The 12,420-nt window shown below is 41.8% G+C and overlaps 1 protein-coding gene across 3 annotated transcripts in view; it reads right to left on the bottom strand.

Annotated features, from left to right (window-relative positions):
* Positions 1 to 12,420, bottom strand: part of CMSS1 (cms1 ribosomal small subunit homolog) — a 354,605-nt gene that overhangs the window by 52,805 nt on the left and 289,380 nt on the right. The window lies entirely within an intron of this gene.

Raw genomic sequence — 12,420 nt, 5'->3', positions numbered from 1 at the left:
CAAGTGCCATGTACAGGGACAACACAAATGAAGGAGATAAACTGGGACCAAGGCCCTTACTTAAAAAGGATGGTGTCAGAGATGGACTCTCTGACAATGTCCAGGCCTACATTGTTAGGAGACACTTCAATAACAGCACAATGGACTGTGACTGTTCATGAAGGACATCCTTTGTAAAACTAGTGGGGAAATCAACAAGTGTGGGACCTTGAGGAAGGGCACGGTCAACACTAGAGCCTATGGAACTATATCATAAAACAAAACAAAATATTTTTAAATGTTAAAAAAAAAAAAAAAAGAGGATGGTGTCAAGCAGTACCTGAGGAAGTATGCAGCAGGGGACGGGGACAGAGAATGAATAGGCAGACCTGACCCAAGAGACTCAGATATACCTAATTAATTGATAAGGCAGCTGTAGCTGCTGGCACCGTTAACTGCCAGGCCCACATGCTGGGTGACTGATCTATGCCAGGATCTGTACCAAAGGGCCTTATGCCAATTATTTCACAGAGTCAGGCTATCCCCTTAGTTTTCACCTGCGTCCCAGGCAGTCCCCTGCTACTCCTCCTACATGTTCAAGCAGACCAACTGGCACCTGCATAATGATGCTAGGTGGTAAAGAAGGGGAGGGATGCACCTTGCGGCTGGTGTTACATGTGGCAACTGAGGATGTCAAGGTCACCAACTTGATGTGAAGGGCTGGAATTCCCCAGCCTCTGGCTTTCCTTCACCATCCTCATTTCTGCCTCTAAATCTGTTCACTGCAAAACAAAACCAGGAAAAGACTGATGCCTGTAGCTGAAGTGTGCAGTTTAATGGCCAGAAACCAGACTTGTCACATGTAATCGAATCATCATAGGGTTGGTGACAGAGTTAAGACAGTTGTAAAAACAGTCACTATTCCAACTTAAACATTTAAGTTATTGTTGAGGCTGAAATTTTTCTCACCTTAGTTTTTATTTTGGAAAATCTCCAAAACACTTTTAGCTACATTTAAGTAATCGACACAGGATATTTTCAGCCACATTAAACTCTAACAAAGATGCTTAAAAACTACTTGCATGGACATGGCACTTTTGCACTTTTTGTTCTAATGGGGAGTCGTTTTACTCACTCTTGAACCCAAATCACTGATGCTTCAAGAGCTCTGGTAACCCATTGGTTCATCCAGTGAAGAGGATCCTATTGACTCCTCTACCCAACCTTTGGAAATCTAAGTACAATCAATGAAAAAAACCCACAGTTATTAATATTTCTTTGCACCAGGAATGAAGCTAAAGAATAGTGGGAAGTTGGAATGAATTTAATAAACCTGGAAAATGAAGATGACATCACCTATAGGGTTCCTCTGGCATCTTTTCTTCCTAGCATTAGGCTAAGATCAAAGCTTTGAGGATTTAGAGAAAAATGAATGACAGGCTCCTGCAGTGCTTGAATCCCCAGGTCATCATCCTGAGGCAGCCCCAGAACACACCTGGCAGCATCTTGCCCAGGCAGCTTGGTCACCAAGCAACCACTTGGACCCATTTCATGCTCCACATTACAGCCAAAAAGATCTTTCACATGTAAGATAATACGCAAGCTTCATAAGGCCACCCGTGACTGTGCCTCTACTTACTGCCTAATCTCTCACTGCTCCCTTCCTTGCCCCATGGCACCCACAAGGCTGATCTCCAGCGACTCCCAGCAAAGGCCAATGCCTTTCTTGCTTGAGAGCCTTCAGGCTGACTGGTTTCATGCCTGGATTGTTCTTTCTCATCTCTCAAGTTTCAGCTTAAATGCCACGTCTTCAAAGAGGTCTCCTTGACATTTGAACCTTGGTTCCCCTCCCACTTTTCTATCATGACTTTCACTACCACAAACTATAACTATTTTTTTTAATCTGCTGCCTTATTTGATTCCTCCTGTGGAGCTTAAATTCCAAAGGGGTAGGGATAAGTAACATCTGCTTTTTAAATATCATACCCTCAGTATTCATTATAGTGTCCAAACAATGCAGATGTTCAACCAATAATTGCTGCCTAGATGAATGAAGTATACATAAGTGCAAATAATAAACTAAATAATTGAGAGACATACTTTATATCTTTACTATCATGGATGCTACTACACAACCATACAGCTTGTATTAGAATATTTCCATGTATTCGATTTAACCAGGACTACTCTGACAGAACTTGACAGGCTGAGAAGAATGGAGACCTCATGTATGGATGCAATTAGTTTTAAAAAAATTGCTTTATAGCACAAAGTTTGGCACACAATGCAGTTTGAAGGGGGTGGGGACTGGCTTAGCTCTTCTTTATTTAGCTATTTGTGGTCAAAAGTAGAGTCAATGATATGTATATGGCATGGTGTTCCTTATTTAATGAAAAGTGCAAAGATTTGTAAAGCCAAGGACCATAACACTAAGAATGGACAGACAGCACAATGTCTTCCTGGGATGGCTATTGTGAGGCTGGCCCAAGGGAAAAAACCCTATCACCCTGCCACTTAGCTCTGGCCTTGGCTGTCAAGTCAGGGTGTTGCCTGGAAACTCAGAAGTACCCCGAGTTCCAGTCCCTGCCTCTCAACCCTGCTCAGTGGTAAAAATCAAAGATCCCAAGTTTTCAGACTGTGTCCTCAGCTCTGACCAATTCTTCCTTTGGCTTCTTCTGAGTTATTTAGCTTTCTCTGCTAGGACTATTTGCTTTACTTCCTTGCAGCATTCTTGTTTCTCTGTGGTTTTTTGTTGTTTTTTTTTTTGTTGTTGTTGTTGTTGTTCATTTGTTTGCTTCCCATTTCATGACTGCTGCTTGGGGTCAAACCCCAACCCAGGCAACTCACTTGGACACTGCAGTCACCTCCCTGGAATCTTTCAGCGGTATTGAAGGACCCTACTAGTATTGTATGCTTAGTCCTCTTCCTTGGAACTTATGTCTTCATGCTTTCCTTTCTGTTGGCTATTGAGGTCCCAGCATTCATCTGTAAAAGTGACACTAGGGGCACCTCTCTCTGTCTTTGCAGCTCTATTTGTGTTTGTGTATACGTGCGCGAGTGCCTGAATCCAGGGATCACTTTGGGGATGTTGTGGCATAAGGGTCTGCTTTAAGGGTTTATGGGCACCTTGTAATATCAAAGCTAAATCTGCGCAGCACAATTCTCATGATTAAAATAAGAAGCTTTGAGTTCCTTTTCAGGTGAAACATTCTGAATTCCCAGAAAAAGGCATTTTGTTTCCAAATCTTGTGTTTCCCATGACTTCACCTCTTTGCCTATAAAACCTTGATATAATGCCTCTGGTGGTGCCCACTGTCTACAAACTAAAGCTGCTAGCATCAAAGAATTCAGGCCCTTCAGAGTCTGGGCCCAAGTAAAGAATCCTCTTTACCTAGTACACACAGCTGGACCCCACAGTCTTGTCCTGAGGTGCAGAAGCAGCTTAGCACACTGAAGCCATTGTGCCTTGCCTGCCCAAGATCCTGTGCTCACACTGTTTCCTCTGCCTAGAATGCCCTTCCAATTGCCCTTGCCCTGGCAGAAACCTACTACTCCTCCCCCAAGGTATCCATTTCAAATACCTGCACCCCTACCCCAAACTCCACAACATGTCTTTGACCTCTAACTCAGGAAGACTCAAACAACATCACATCCAGCCCTGTGTTAAAATGCCTTTTAACATTGGAATTGTCACATATGATCCTCCTACTCAATTGTGAGTTCCTGAGGAACAGGGACAGGACAGTTTATTTTGTCTTTAAAGCATCATGTCCAAACATAGTGCATGGAATACTGTGGTTATACAGTGAACTAAAATTTATGCTACAATTGTGTGCACTGGTCCTAGGAGCCATCAGGGACAACAGTTAATAAAGCAAGATCTGATTTGAATTGGAAAGTTAAATAAATTCCCAGCTAATATGATATCTTCTTATAAGACATACAATTAATAAGGGAAACAACAGTAGAGTAAAATAATGCTTTTAAAAACAAGGACTGAGAGAGAATAAATATTTCTAACCCGAGTATTTTTTTTTGTTCACAGAACTTTCTAGTGAAAGAGAAAATGTTGGTTAACTTTAACTTCTTCCCTCCTTTTCTCCCTCTAGTTTTCAGAGAACCAATGTTTAGTTGGGATAGTAATATGAATGAAAAAGTAAACTAAACTATGCAGTGATAGATATCAATGGGGCTACTGGGTGATGATGGCTATGACAGGAGAAAAGCATTACATAATTATATCAAAATAGGACACTGGAGAAATGTCTTAGAGCTAAACAGCTGTCTGTCACCTGATATTTTGGCATTCTTGAAGCACATGAAGAAATAGCCCCTGGAAACTGGAAGTACAAATTATTAGCAACAATAGTTATCCCAGGTCAAAGTACCTTTACTCTATAAAAAATTAGTCTGTTATTAATGCTTTCATTTTAGAAAATGACGTGCTATGCAAGAATCATGATAGGGAGCAGCCCAGACCAGGCCAGGTAATGCTACCCACTGGCATACATTTTGTTGCAGGTCGGGAGTGAATCAGGCTTGGCCAGTCCATATCACCCACTGGCGAATCCAAGCACCAGAATGGAGAGTGGGTCACGCTGGGTTGGACTGCAGCACAAGTCAGTTAATATGAGGGCTGGGACTGGGGGCCGACTGGGCTGGGCTAGGCTGTAACCTCCACCAGCTTGAGCTGAAACTGTGGGTAGGCTGGGCACAGCCAGGCTATAGCACCCACTAACAAATGCCGAAGTAAGGCAGGCCATGCCAGAATGGGCTGTAGCACCCAACCAGTGGGGAAGGGACAAACCTGATAGTGGGGCTGCATGGGGTTCCTCTGCTGGACCACTAGCCCTCCAGTGAGTGTGAGAGTTGGAACGGGTGGCAGACCAGGCTGGGTAGGGTTATAATACCTGTTGGCCTGATGTGAGCTGGATCAGGAGAAAGCCAGGCTGGGCTGACTGTTCCTACTGGTGCATGTATAAGCCAAAGTATGTGTGGGTTGGCTGGGCTTTGCTACAGCATCAGCTGGCAGATGCTGGCACTGGAGGCTAATTCTGTCAAGTTAAACTGCAGAACTACCTGGAAAGTACAAGATCTGAGAGTGGGAGTGAGCCCAGTAGAGAAACAGTGGGCACTTCCTCTTGGATTGCCACTCTGACTGGAGAGTAGGACAACTAGGACTGGGGCAAGTATAGCTAGATAGTAGCATCTGCCGGCACGAATGTGGGCTGCATAGTGGGGCTGGTTGGGTTGCACTAGGCTTCAATGCCCATCGAATGTATGAGAACTGAATGGGATATAGGACAGAGTGGACCAGTCTGCTGTACCTACTGGCAAGCATGGGAACCAGAGCAAGGGGCAGGTCTGGTGGAGGTTATTACAGATCATTCCAACTAGGCTACAGCTCCCACTGGTATACATGAGGACTGAGTGTGTGGTGGGCATGATTGGACTGGACTGCACCACCCATTGGTTTGTGTAGAGGACAGGATTGGGGACAGAAGTGACACAGCAGTTGCAACCACCAGCATGTACATAAGCTGATTGGGTTGACGGATTGTGCCGGCCCCTGTAATGGCAAGCTCACACAAAAATCAGGTCTGGATCACCTCAGATGACGTTTTTTTGGGAATCCCCCCAACTGAATTGCTGGACTCTGAACCCCAACCATGGACAGAATTGCAGGTTCCATGGTCTGACTGTGAAGTATATGTGTCAGAGCTGGGCCTCCTCAGTGGCTCAGAAGGAACAGTGGAGAGCATATCCAGGAGCACATGAAGGATATAGCAGTACATTGGAGTCTACAGAGGACACCTGGTACCATAAAAGAGGACAGAGGACATAAGATAGAACAAATTGATCAACTACCCCAGCCAAGAGTTGGCAGTGAATATCTGGCCAAATGGAGAATCTAAGGTGGACTATATGAACCAGTGGATTCTGGAGAGATTTCATTGTGCTTGGAGTGGCGAGATCAGCAGTAAATCAGAACTGTTGAACTATCAAAACCTCTTGAGCAGAACCCTTAGAGCATGCCCCCATATCAGGGACCCTGGGGTGGTACTGGGTTACTGTCCTCCATCTCAGGGTACAGAGGCATTTGGGAGGCTGGGTGTGGCTTCTCTCCTTATCTCCCTCCTTCCTCCAGATACAGGGAGAAAAAAAAAGAGAATGTGGAAATAATGGTCTCACCCACCTTCCTGTAGCCCTTGACCCTTATCACCATAATTAACTATGTAAAAATCATCTAAATAAATAAATAAAGTGGGGGAAAAAAAAGGAAAATGACACTCTAAACTAAGCATAAGAGTTTACAAATTTCAGTACCACAGGTGATTTCTAAAGGAAGACAGATGCTCCCATCATCATATCAGTTCTTTTTTTTTTTTTAAGATTTATTTATTTTTATTACAAAGTCAGATATTTAGAGAGAGGAGGAAAGATAGAGAGGAAGATCTTGCATCCGATGATTCACTTTCAAAGTGACCGCAACGGCCGGTGCTGTGCCGATATGAAGCCGGGAACCAGGAACCTCCTCTAGGTCTCCCACGTGGGTGCAGGATCCCAAAGCCTTGGGCTGTCCTCAGCTGCTTTCCCAGGCCACAAGCAGGGAGCTGGATGGGAAGTTGAGCTGCCGGGATTAGAACCGGCACCCATATGGGATCCCGGAGCGTTCAAGGCAAGGACTTTAGCTGCTAGGCCATGCCGCCAGGCCCATCATATCAGTTCTTAAACAGACTTGTTTACTTGGAAATAATTTTTCTATTTTTAAATTACCCAAGTCTAATAGTTTTACCATTAGGGAATATTTAAGAGGGCAAAATACGTGAAATTTAGATTTGTCCATTTTGCTTTTGGTGTCTGTTAGGACAAAGGTTTAAAATTCCACAATTTAAAGATAACTAATGGCTTAATGTGAAATTTTCTTATTCTTTACCATCCCACTCACTGGGTTGAGTTCTGAGTTTGCTTTAGTATGGGGTCACCACTCCTCATCCTTTGTTTGCCTGGCCAGAGAACTCTGTGACTCTCTTCCACACACTGCACATGTGGTGTGGTACATAGTGGGAAGCAGCACTCTTCACCTAGGAGCTTCTCATCCAGTGGGGAACTGCAGTAACATGCGTGTGAGGGTGAAGTGCGGTAAAACTCTGGGTGAGCTAATCTCCCTGAAGTGGGGAGGACACTGTGCATGGGATTTGTAATCTTTTTTTTTTTTTTTAATTATTTATTATTTAACTTCAGTAATTACATTGTATTAGGGATTTGTAATCTTAGTCAAGAAAGTAGGGCCACCTTGGGATTCAGTCTGATGTCCTGTGATCCAGGTGTACTACCAAGAGCCCTCCTTTCTGACTAGGATCCACAGAAACAAAACAACTCAAATTTGTTTAACCTTCATAGTTTTAAGAGCTAGCACTATTTAACTCTTTCAATAGTAGGCAGATATCTGCATTTGAACTTTGTAAATTGGCAAAATTTGGCAAAATTGGAAAAATTGAACTTTTGTAGATTGGCAAAAAGCACAAGGCTAGCCTTTCTTGGACCATCTTTAAGTCACTGATTCATAGACTCACAGATTGTGGAACTAAAATGCTTAAAAATTTTTTTTGTACAACATCTTCACAAGAAACTTAGAGATAATGACGAAAACAAAACAGGGCTCAGAGTGGTAGCCTAGCGGCTAAAGTCCTTGTCTTGCATGCGTCAGGATCCCATATGGGCTCCGGTTCTAATCCCGGCAACCATGCTTCCCATCCAGCTCCTTGCTCATGGCCTGGGAAAGCAGTTAAGGATGGCCTAAGAATTGGGACCCTGCACCCATGTAGGAGACCCAGAGGAGGCTCCTGGCTCCTGGCTTCAGATAGGCTCAGCTCTGGCCATTGCAGCCACTTGGGGAGTGAATCTTTGGATGGAAGATCTTCCTCTCTGTCTCTCCTGCTTCCTGTATATCTGACTTTGCAATAAAAAAATAAAAAATAATCTTAAAAAAACCCCAAAGGATTAGTAAGACTTTCTCTTGCTATTTCCCTTCTTTACATGGTTGTTTGGTCACACCTGAGTAGGTGTGATTATGTCACTTGCACAGAATCTGTTCTGCTTAGTCACACAGAGACTCACAATTCCTTCAGTGATCTGTAGAAAGACTTCTGAGCCCACTCACTGCTTTCATTTCCTCCCCTCCATATCCCATTTTCAGCAGATATTCTGATAGGGAGGAGGAAAGACTGGAACAAAGGATTTGTCTTTGGAGCTCAATTTTGAAGTTTAGTATCAATTGCAGGGACATAAGGATGCTTAAACTGAGAAGATGGAATATTATAACTATATTTCAGAATACACACAAGCAGACACAATTATGTTAGTGCTTGAATAGATGTTCAGTATAAATGGCTGCTGTTTTATAAAGTTATATATCAGAAGTCTAAGTCACCAATACAATTTTAAGGGAAATTAACTTTTCTCAAAGCTGACCACTCAGAAAATAAGTCTAATTTCAGCCTGCTATGATATCTCAGAATCTCGTAAATTGCTAACATGAAAAGAAAAGAGATTGATATATCTTAGTTTTCTGTATTACCAATACTAAAGCAATACTTGATACCACACTAAAAAAGCTATGTGTTCTATATTAAACTTCCTATCTCACTTCCATCATCTCGAAAGGAAACTCTGTACTCTTCACATCTAAAATAATGCCTGTCATTATAATTCTAGGGACCTCATGTAAGTGGAATCAGAATAGTATTTGTCCTTAGCCTATTTCACTTAGTAGATCTTCTTTGTGGTTCATTTTAACACATACAATTTTATTCTTTTTAAAGTCTGAGCAATATTCCATTGACAGACATACGACATTTGCTTAGTGTATCCATTTGTTTATTGTGCTACATTCACTCTATGACATCAATAATATCATAAAGATACACAGGACTCTTGTCTTCATCCTTTCACTTTATTTAAAAAATACTAACTTTCGCTTTTTTTGAGGGGTAGATGCCATTGACTCTAAGCATTGAGGCAGAAGACAGCAGGGTGAAGAAGACTGGTAACCCACAGGCACAATCAGTATCTAAGACTTTGAGGATAACAGAAACTAGGTTATCACCACTGTTGAGGAAGGGGAAAAGAGGGTCCTTATGTGCAATAGGTTAAATTGCTGCCTGTAATACTAACACACTATATAGGTGCTGCTATGGCAACTCCACTTCTGATCCAGCTCCTTGTTATTATTCCTTGAAAGACAGCAAGTGCTTGGACCACAGCACCCCTGTAAAAGATCCAGATGAAGCTCCTCCTGGCTTTGGCCTGGCCCTGCCCTAGCCATTTCAGTTACTTAGGGAGTGAATCAGTGGTTGCAGGGATCTCTCTTTCTTTCCACGCCTCCTCTCCCTCACATTGTGTACTCTGACCTTCAAATAAATAAAATGTTTAAAGGATGCCTTTATGGTATTAGATTAGAACTGGAGCTGTCAGTATAATCTTATGGTAATTAATGGATATACATACATACGTACATATACATATATATGTGTGTGTCTTTGTGTCCATGTGTGTCATTCTTAGACTGCCTGCTCAGAGGGCTTAGAAACAATGAATATACTTGCACAATGAGCACACCCAAAGCAGAGATCTTGATTACTAAATATCATTTTCCATCATGGTTCATATCATCTTGAAAAAGTCAGTAATTCCAGAGATGGGTAGAACATCCACAGATGTTCACAGAACATTTGTGTGTGTGTGTGTGTGTGTGTGTGTGTGTGTGAAGAGAAGAAAGTGTTCAGAAAATAATGAGAACTTGTCAAAACTACATAAGAGCCAGCTTAACAGGTCTTCTAATGATTTGGGAATCCAAAGAAATGATATTAATGAATTATAACGAATTGAATAATAAGATGCTGTAAGTTTATACTTGTAAACAAATATGAAAATAAATGGGGTGAGGTGTTAGCTCTTACTCCAGTTAAGAGTTTATTTGCAGTAGGTTTAAATTGTCTCAAAGTACCTTCTCACAAAAATAGTTACTAATTGCTTAGAGAAAACTTTTCATGGAGAAATCTGGTAGACTTTACATGTAGAAAACTTTGCATGGTAGAAATCTGGTAGACCAAGTGGGATTGGGCATAGGATCAATTTCATTGATTGGTCTTCTGATATGATTACTAACACTGGCTTGCTGCTATGGTAGGCATGCTAAAAAAATGAATCAACTTAGTATCCACATTGTGGCATAGTGCGTTAAGCTGTCACCTACAACGCTGGAATTCCATGAGTGCTGGTTTGAAGCCTGTTTCTCTACTTTCATGACAGCTCCCTAACTCACCTGGGAAGGCAGTGGAAGCTGACTCAAGTACTTGGGCCCCTGCAACTCATTTGGAAGACATGGATGGAGTTCCAGGCTCCTAGCTTTGACCTGCTCTGGTCTTAGCAGCTGCATCCATTTGGGGAACGAACCAGTGAATGGAAGATCTCTTTGTGTCTCCTTCTCTCTGTGTGACTTTAAAAAAAAAAAAAAAAGCACAAACTCAATCTTGTAATGAGGAAACACCAGTAAAAGCTATCTGGAAGAATACTGTACAAAATATACTCTCAAAATTGTCAAGGTCACAAGACAAAGAAAGAAGACATGCTCAGGACTGAAAAAGGTAAGAGAGGCATGATTACAAAATACAGCACATAATCATGAACCAAAAGAAAAACAACATTTTTTCTTTCTACAAAGAGTTTTTTTGAGACATTTGGTGAAAAATTGAATAGGATGTATGGATTTGAAAATAATCTGTGTTAATTTACTCAATTATGCTGTTATACTTTCTTTTCATATATTCCTCAGTTAAGGTTTGTATATTTTACAGTGTTTTTATCTTTTAGGTAATCACAGTAAAATATTAAAAATGTATTTGGAACAAAGTACACACATATGAGTGAAAACACAGGATGGAAGTGGAGCACGGAGAGGGGAGGGATGGAGGCAGGGTGAGAGAGAAAAAAATGAATGTGTGATAAAGTATTAAAAACTGGGGAGCCCCCACTGGTTGAAGGGCCGAGTATGTGCTGGGCAGAACCAGACTGGACTGCAACACCCATTGGTTCCAGTGCAACTCGGGACTGAAAACAGAAACAACCCAGCAACTGAAACCACCAGCTGATCGGGGTGATGGACTGTGCCGGGCCCTGTGCTTGCTAGAACATACAAGAATCTAGTCTGGGAATACCTCAAGGTTTCTTTGGAGATCTCCCCAATCGAACTGCTGGATTCAGAACGCTAACCAAGAAAAGACAGAAGACAGAACAGGTCAATCATTCATCTCAGCTATATGTTGGCAGCGAAATATGGGGCGAACGGAGACTTTATGATGGACCATATCAATCAGTGGACGACCTCATCGAGCAAAACTGGCAGCGAATCATAACTGGAGAACTATTAACACCACTTGAGCAAATATCTCAGAGCATGCCCCACATCCGGGACTTGGGGTGGGCGGGAAACCAGGAGGGGCTTCTCCCTCAGTATTCCCCTTTACCTCAGATACACAATGGAAACAGTATGGACATAATAGTATTACCCACTTCCCTATACCCCCTGAACCTTTTTTTTTTGTTAACCATAATTAACTATGTAAAGATTGTCAACAACTATACAATAAAATAAAATAAATTAAAAAAAAACCTGGGGAGCCTGTGTAGAAAGCATATGAAAATTCTTTATCATCCTCGATCCAATTCTGAATCCTGCATCTGATATCTATCATCCATGGGAAGTTACTTAATGATTTTGATCTTTGGTTTTCTCTTGTTTACCAGGAACAGAATTAAATTAAAGAGATGTTGTGAGGATTAAATAAGATAATGAATAAATTTGGTGCCTGGCAGGTGGTAGGCATGTCTGAACTGGAGACCTAATTGGGGCCTCTACATATATTTCTCTATTGTTACTTCTTGAATAGATGAAGAAGCTCCTCCCTCCTGTCTGTTTCTCATATCCACACAGGTAAACAAGTGATGCCACGAAAATTTGATTCTTCAGATTTTAACAATCCAAAACATGCTTCTTTTACTATCTGAATACTACACAAAGCAAAATCTCAAAAAGTAATAGGAATAGTAATAATAAACAGTACTACCATAATTTGAATGTTGCAGTAGAGTTTCCTCAGCACTTCACTCTCCTATTTCCTGTGATACTAAATAGACCAGGCAGGCATTCAAATTAAAGTTCAACATAGTGTCAGTAATAGTGCATGTCTCCAGTGCCTGGGGTTACGGCTGTCAAAGAAGGGGCCATGCCCCTTGCTATTTATATCAAAAACAAAGCTTACATCAGTACACAGCTGCAGTAGACAAAAGGAAGTGCAATTTAATGTCTTTCTGGGCATCTGTTTCTAAAATGTTGGTGCTGCTGTTTGTGGTTTACAGTGTATTTGGGGCAACAACACA

This window comes from Ochotona princeps, chromosome 3 (assembly GCF_030435755.1).
Source record: "Ochotona princeps isolate mOchPri1 chromosome 3, mOchPri1.hap1, whole genome shotgun sequence".
NCBI classification, from domain to species: Eukaryota; Metazoa; Chordata; class Mammalia; order Lagomorpha; family Ochotonidae; genus Ochotona; species Ochotona princeps.
Note: the sequence above shows the minus strand (reverse complement) of the source record. Positions and strands in the feature narration are given on the sequence as shown.